The sequence below is a fragment of the Triticum dicoccoides genome, chromosome 1A (assembly GCF_002162155.2).
Source record: "Triticum dicoccoides isolate Atlit2015 ecotype Zavitan chromosome 1A, WEW_v2.0, whole genome shotgun sequence".
Classification (NCBI taxonomy): Eukaryota; Viridiplantae; Streptophyta; class Magnoliopsida; order Poales; family Poaceae; genus Triticum; species Triticum dicoccoides.
In genome coordinates, this window is record NC_041380.1 from 552,329,947 (window position 1) to 552,337,355 (window position 7,409).

A 7,409-nucleotide genomic window follows, 5' to 3' on the forward strand; every position below is an offset into this window, starting at 1 on the left:
GAGAGGTGGGGATCGGCGGGGTGTGGTGGAGCGTGGGGCGCCGATGGGATCGGGGGTTGCCCCGATCTAGATCGGGGAAGGACGAGGGAGGAGTGGGTGGCGGCTAGGGTTGGCCTGGGGTGGGGGGATAAGGAGAGGGAGTGGTGGCCGGTTGGGCCGGTGGGTTGGCCCAGTGGGGGGGTTGTGGCCTGCTGGGCCGAAGCCCAGTGGGGGGGGTTGCTTTCTCCTTTTTTTTAGCTTTGTTTTCTGTTTTCTTTTCTTTATCTATTTTCTTTTAATTTCTGTTTTATAAAATATAAATACAACTCCTAATTTAATGTTATAATTTATTCTACTGCCCCAAAAGTTCGACACCTAATTAAAATAGTTTGTATTATTATTATTTTTAAAAAGGCATTTAATTAATTGTTATAGCTGCTATTTTAATTAGTTTGGAGCCTTTAAACATTTTATAAAATTTGTGGTTTCTCCACCATTATTACTAAGGATTTATTGGTCACATTTAGCACATTTTAGTTTTTATGTTCGAAAACTTTTATCGTTTGACTTTAATTCAAATTTGAATTCGAATCGGTTTCGAACTAACACGAGGTTAGCAACAGTAACCGAGGTGACGTGGCATCGTTAACGCGGGATTACTGTAGTCTAATTATCCGGGCGTCACAATTCTCCTCCACTACAAGAAATCTCGTCCCGAGATTTAAGAGGGGAGTAAGGGGGAAAGTTCTGGTTACGGTAGTCTAACGGATCTTCTCGGTCTTGGTTGCTCTTCTCAAAGTGGTTGATCCATTACATTGATGTCTTCATTTCTTTATTCCCAAAGCGTCATGATGAAGTTGTCGTCCTTTCTTCGAGGAACTCCATCGTACTTACGAACAGGTAAGGGGCAGCTCTACAATGATAGGATGTTATAAGGGAGATTCATCTGGGGTATCCCAGGAATAAACATATGAGTAGCTCTCGAGTTGAACAAATGACACACATCGAAAGCAAAGTAAGACGGTGTAATAAGAGGTTTCAAGCGGATAGGCAATCGTTCATTGCCTGAAGCAGAGTGCGAAAGGGGTTCAGAGCAACGAGAATAAGTATTGTGTCCGATACCAGAATAGATCAACAGGCAAGTGGCCCGTGAATTACATACAAAGTCAAGCACGAGGAATAACGCTGACAACAGGGTGTACAGGAGAGTCAGGTTTCGATCCTGTGGAACGGTGGGTTATGGGCCCACCATGTGGGTTAAAAGCAGGAAGGCGCTAATATTTGCACGGTCAAGATAACAAGGTATATCAGAGGATAGCCTGTCGGTTTTGTTGTCAACAATGTCGGTACCAAGGGCGAGGGACGAAGAGAACCATTTCCCTGCTCGTTGAACGAGGCGGACCATTAGGCAAAGTTCTCGTCCATCGGTGGCTACCGAAATGTCATCAACAATAGTAACAGGTTCTTGCTGACAGATTTGTACACCGAGGAGTTTACATAAGCAGTAGAATATTGCTGCTTAGATCATATAGATCACAAGAAAGGTTCAAACAACCAATGGAAAGTAAAATATGATTATCATATTAAACAGAACAATGGAAAGGAAAACGTGTTTAAACACATAATTCAGGGATATATCCTTCCCAAGGACAAGCAGAGCATGATATCTGTGGCAGGATATAATGTAGAAAACTCTTTAGGTACGGGGGAGAATTTTCATGACATTACCCATACAACGGTGTTAGGATAAATGATAAATAAAATTTAGCATCGTGCTTCAAATGTTCCTGTTGAAAATCGGAGTACCATTGACATGCTTCGAGATAGCATTGACATGGTCTTCAGGTGAAGATCAGACTTTGGAAACACGAAGGATCCATCAGGAATAACTTGTAGATTAAGTCTTACAATTTCCTCATGGATGAACGGATAACCTTGCTGAAAAGGAATCTATAATGATAGGTCCTCCAGCCAGGGGGGGTGCTAGGCATGACATCATGTTACCGGGTCATCAAAGGATCAACATCATAACTCTTGGAAAGTTGTCCCAACCATCATATCTGACCGAGATTCAGATCCAAATGGTGTCACGATACCTCAGACTTAGGATACCTGAGAAGAAAAGGTGCAACGCAAATTGACGAGATGACGTTGTAAGATTCTCGGGGAAATGAACTATGAAGTGATTTCCGTTAACAAGAGTCCATCATTAACCCAAGGAGAGGACAAGGAGGTGTCTGGTGAACTCAACGGCAATTCACCGAGATTCCCAAAAGATGGATTTCCACCATTAAGTGAACAAGAAGATAACATTAGTCAGATCAAATGATATAAGGAAGTATGCTCGAGGAAAACATACACAATTAAACATTGGTTGGAAGGTGCGCCCGAAATATGGGTTGGGTTGTACGGCCAATGTCAGAATGGTGATTCAATTAGCAAAGGACTTAGAATGAAGTATCGCCCATTCACTTCAAAGCAATAGGGTTGTTAGAAGTTTTGAATTCACACGCCATCGCTCCATTGTCGGTATTCCGGTTGAAAACAATACGGGGACCAAGGAATGAACGAAGATGGCAAGAAGTATTATGATATCAAGAATTATTAAGAGGTGGTGAAATTCTCACCACATTCTTGACAAAAAGAGATGGTAATACTTCCGAGGTAAGGAAGATCAAATGCTGGATAGCAAGGATCTCAAGGTATAACACAAAACATGAATGATTTTGTGTTTAACGGAAGGCAATAAAGTGGTCGGGGATAACACAAACCATTGAGGGGCGAGGATGGTATATCTAATCAAGAATTTGATATATATCTTGGAAGAGCTCAGGATGTTGATGATGACCACGACACATTTGTCGAGAGATTTCATGAAGATGTAATCGGTCGGCGATGACATCAAGTCAAATGATGATGCAACGAAAGTCAAATAATACTTGAAGAAGAACTCATAAGAAGTTATGCAGTTCCGTGATAATTTCGAGATACCTGAGGGGTAATACTCGATGACAAATCAAAGTAGAGGTTGGACTGGGGTATTGCTCTACAGAAGACAAGCGCTTAAACTTGCACGCGAAATGGTATTTAAAAGAGAACATGGTCGGAACCACGATTGCAAAAGGCTAGATCCCCGATATAAGATGAACTTATACCAAAGGAATAATTTAATTTAAGAGAAGCTTTAATGATAAGATCTACATCGTGTCCATGGGCATGAACACAAAGTTCAAGGTCGACTCCCACTTCTCCAATGCATAACCTTTCATTCACTTCTCACTTTCGAAGAAGTTGTAGTGTTTGAAATTTTATCTGGCAAAATACCAGAGGTGTATGACTCGCGAAAGCTTTCGAGTTCACACAGTTTAGAGAAGGCATATGTTCAACCCATAGGGGCTTCTTAGAAACGTATACCACAAGTTTCAAGAGTAAATAACACAAGCCCGAAAGCAGAGCATGGTTGGCCAAGCAGAGGATACAACTTAACAAAGGCATTATGTATCAGGGGAAGAACTCACAAAGTGATCAAATGTGAAGGACACTGTCGGATAACAATCCAACAAAGGACTTGATGGTCCACAAAGGATCTGATACGAGTATCGGTACTCAACTAGAGGAAGAAGAATGCAAGGAGATCAGATTATAAAAACAACTGACTAACTCAATTGTCAAATGCAAAGGAATTATGATTTCAAAATCAAGGGATCAGAAGCAATGCTCTGATTAGGGATGGATAAGTTGAATAGCCTTATGGTACAATCAACGACAATTGGATTGGTCGAGAACCAATTCCAGTTAAAAGAATGGCAGCTCAGCCGGAAAAGTAACTTATAAGGATCAAAGATGATTGCGTGTATTCGCAAACATATTGAGTCAACAGACTCAAAAATGATAATGACAAGGAATGTCAATAAGACTACGAGAGTTATGGGATTAACCATAATGCAAGCAAGCAAGAATTTCAAGAGCCAAAGGCTCCAGAGGATTTTCGGAAGATCGAATATTATTTTGAAGACTTTTGTGAAACACAAGAACAACTGGGGATGAGCGGATACTCGAAAGGTGCGAGAAGTTATTCTTAGGGGTATTCAGGTGGCAAAGAACTGCAAGGCAGTAGGCACAAAATATTCTCAGGGTATCTTGTAATAACAAGATCGACTGAGAATAAAAGTAAGCACGACAGGTGTAAGTATTTATCCATAGGGATATTTCAGTGGTAGGGAATTGCAAAGGCAACGGGCACAAGGTCTCAAGAGAAAATCGGAGAGTATCTTCGAAATCTTCTGGTGCAGTCGGTGATCATCTGGACTGAAGGGCCTCTCCGGGAGAAAGTATTTTCGAGAACCTAAAGTTAGATTTTTGTAAAAATCGTTTAACCCGAATAGAAGAGAGTTCAGAATCCCAGAGTAAAGGTCGAGGAGTAAAAGATCCTAGTACCACCCAATGGCGACGTGGGCCCATGGGCCGCACAGCCATGTTAGTAAAAGTTTTGCAATGTCTAGACTCGACTTCGGCCAAGGAGTGTGGAATGGGGATTCCTACAGGCAGTCGGCTCTGATACCAACTTGTGACGCCCCCGATTCAATCGTACACTAATCATGCACGCAAATGTGTACGATCAAGATCAGGGACTCACGGGAAGATATCACAACACAACTCTACAAATAAAATAAGTCATACAAGCATCATAATACAAGCCAGGGGCCTCGAGGGCTCGAATACAAGTGCTCGATCATAGACGAGTCAGCGGAAGCAACAATATCTGAGTACAGACATAAGTTAAACAAGTTGCCTTAAGAAGGCTAGCACAAACTGGGATACAGATCGAAAGAGGCGCAGGCCTCCTGCCTGGGATCCTCCTAAACTACTCCAGGTCGTCGTCAGCGGGCAGCACGTAGTAGGGGTCGTCGTCGACGGTGGCGTCTGGCTCCTGGACTCCAGCATCTGGTTGCGACAACCAGAAGGAAAGGAAAGGGGAAAAAAAAGGGGGGAGAAAGCAACCGTGAGTACTCATCCAAAGTACTCGCAAGCAAGGAACTAAACTACATATGCATGGGTATACGTGTAAGGAGGCCATATCAGTGGACTGAACTGCAGAATGCCAGAATAAGAGGGGGATAGCTAGTCCTATCGAAGTCTACGCTTCTGGCAGCCTCCGTCTTGCAGCAGGTATAAGAGAGTAGATTGAAGTCCTCCAAGTAGCATCTCCAAGTAGCATCTCATAGCATAATCCTACCCGGCGATCCCCTCCTCATATCCCTGAGGTAGAGCGACCACCGGTTGTATCTGGCACTTGGAAGGGTGTGTTTTATTAAGTATCCGGTTCTAGTTGTCATAAGGTCAAGGTACAACTCCAAGTCGTCCTGTTACCGAAGATCACGGCTATTCGAATAGATTAACTTCCCTGCAGGGGTGCACCACATAGCCCAACACGCTCGATCCCATTTGGTCGGACACACTTTCCTGGGTCATGCCCGGCCTCGGAAGATCAACACGTCGCAGCCCCACCTAGGCAAAACAGAGAGGCCAGCACGCCGGTCTAAACCTAAGCGCGCAGGGGTCTGGGCCCATCGCCCTGAGCACACCTGCACGTTGCGAGGGCGGCCGAAAGCAGACCTAGCCTAGTGGCGTTCCAGTCCAATTCGGCGCGCGCCGCTCCGTCGCTGACGTCTGAAGTGCTTCGGCTGATACCACGACGTCGGGATACCCATAACTACTCCCACGTAGATGGTTAGTGCGTATAGGCTCGTAGCCAGACTCAGATCAAATACCAAGATCTCGTTAAGCGTGTTAAGTATCCGCGAACGCCGAACAGGGCCAGGCCCACCTGTCTCCTAGGTGGTCTCAACCTGCCCTGTCGCTCCGCCACAAAGTAACAGTCGAGGGCCGTCGGGAACTCAGGCCCACCACTACCTGGATGGAGCCACCTGTCCTTTCAGCCCCCTCGTCAGAATCACTTGCGGGTACTCAATGAGCTGACCCGACTTTAGTCACCATCTGTATAGTATGTATGTATGTATAGTATATACCCGTGATCACCTCCCAAGTGATCACGGCCCGATAATATAGTAAGGCAGACTGACAAGAATGTAGGGCCAATGATGATAAACTAGCATCCTATACTAAGCATATAGGATTGCAGGTAAGGTATCAACAGATGTAGCGACAATGTCAGGCTATGCATCAGAATAGGACTAACGAAAGCAGTAACATGCTACACTACTCTAATGCAAGCAGTATAGAGTAGAATAGGCGATATCTGGTGATCAAGGGGGGGGGGCTTGCCTGGCTGCTCTGGCAAGAGAGAGGGGTCGTCAACTCCGTAGTCGAACTGGTCAGCAGCAGCGTCGGTCTCGTAGTCTACCGGAGAGAAGAGGGGGAAGAAATAATGAATACAGAGCAAACAAAGCATCACAAAATATAACAAGGCAATACGCGGTGTTCGGTGTGCCCTAACGCGGTAGTAGGTGATACCGGTGAAGGGGGGAAAACATCCGGGAAAGTATTCCCGGTGTTTCGTGTTTTCGGGCAGAGGAGCCGGAGGGGGAAAGTTGCGAGTTCGATAGGTTAGGGGTGTGTGGCGGACGAACGGGTTGCGTATCCGGATTCGTCTCGTCGTTCTGAGCAACTTTCATGTTGAAAATATTTTCATCCGAGTTACGGATTAAAAGATATGATTTTCTAAAGATTTAAATCATTTTGTGATTTTAATTAATTATTTAAATTAACATTATCCGGAATAGTGCTTGCTGACGTCAGCATGACGTCAGCATGGCGTCAGCAGTTGACTTGGTCAACCTGACAGGTGGGTCCCGTTCGTCGTACTCTGATTTAGTTAACTAACAATTAATTATGTTAATTAGTGATTAGGTTAATTTAATTATAATTAATTAACTTAATTAATTCCTTAATTAATTAATTAATTTAATTATTATTGTTTATTTAATTATTTTTGTATATTATTATTTTTTTTATTCTTCTTTTCTTTTTTTTTATTACTAAAACATTCTGGGGGCTGGGCCCCACATGTGTGTGACCCAGGGAAGGCCTACCGGGCACCGCTTAGCGGGCGCGGGTGCAGGACGCGGCCCGAGCGGGCGTTCCCAGCAGGGCGCCGGAGCAGGAGGGTCCGGTGGCCATGGGGAGGCAATGGCCGGACCAGGGTGCACTGGCCGTGGCCGGTGGAGAGCCGGCCGCAGTGAGGAACGAGGGGCAAGGGGCAGCAGCCGGTGGACGGGGGCGTGCGCGCTCGGGCGGGAGGGCGTCGCGGCGGTGCGGTGAGGTGGGGCGCGGGCACACGCGCGAAGGAAGGGGGAGCACGGCCGGAGGCGGGGACCGAACCGGGCGACGGCGTCGAGCAGGCTATTGTGGGGCCGCAGTCGACGGCGTTGGCCGGCGAGCAGCAGCAGCGTTGCGGTGCGCGGTCAGTT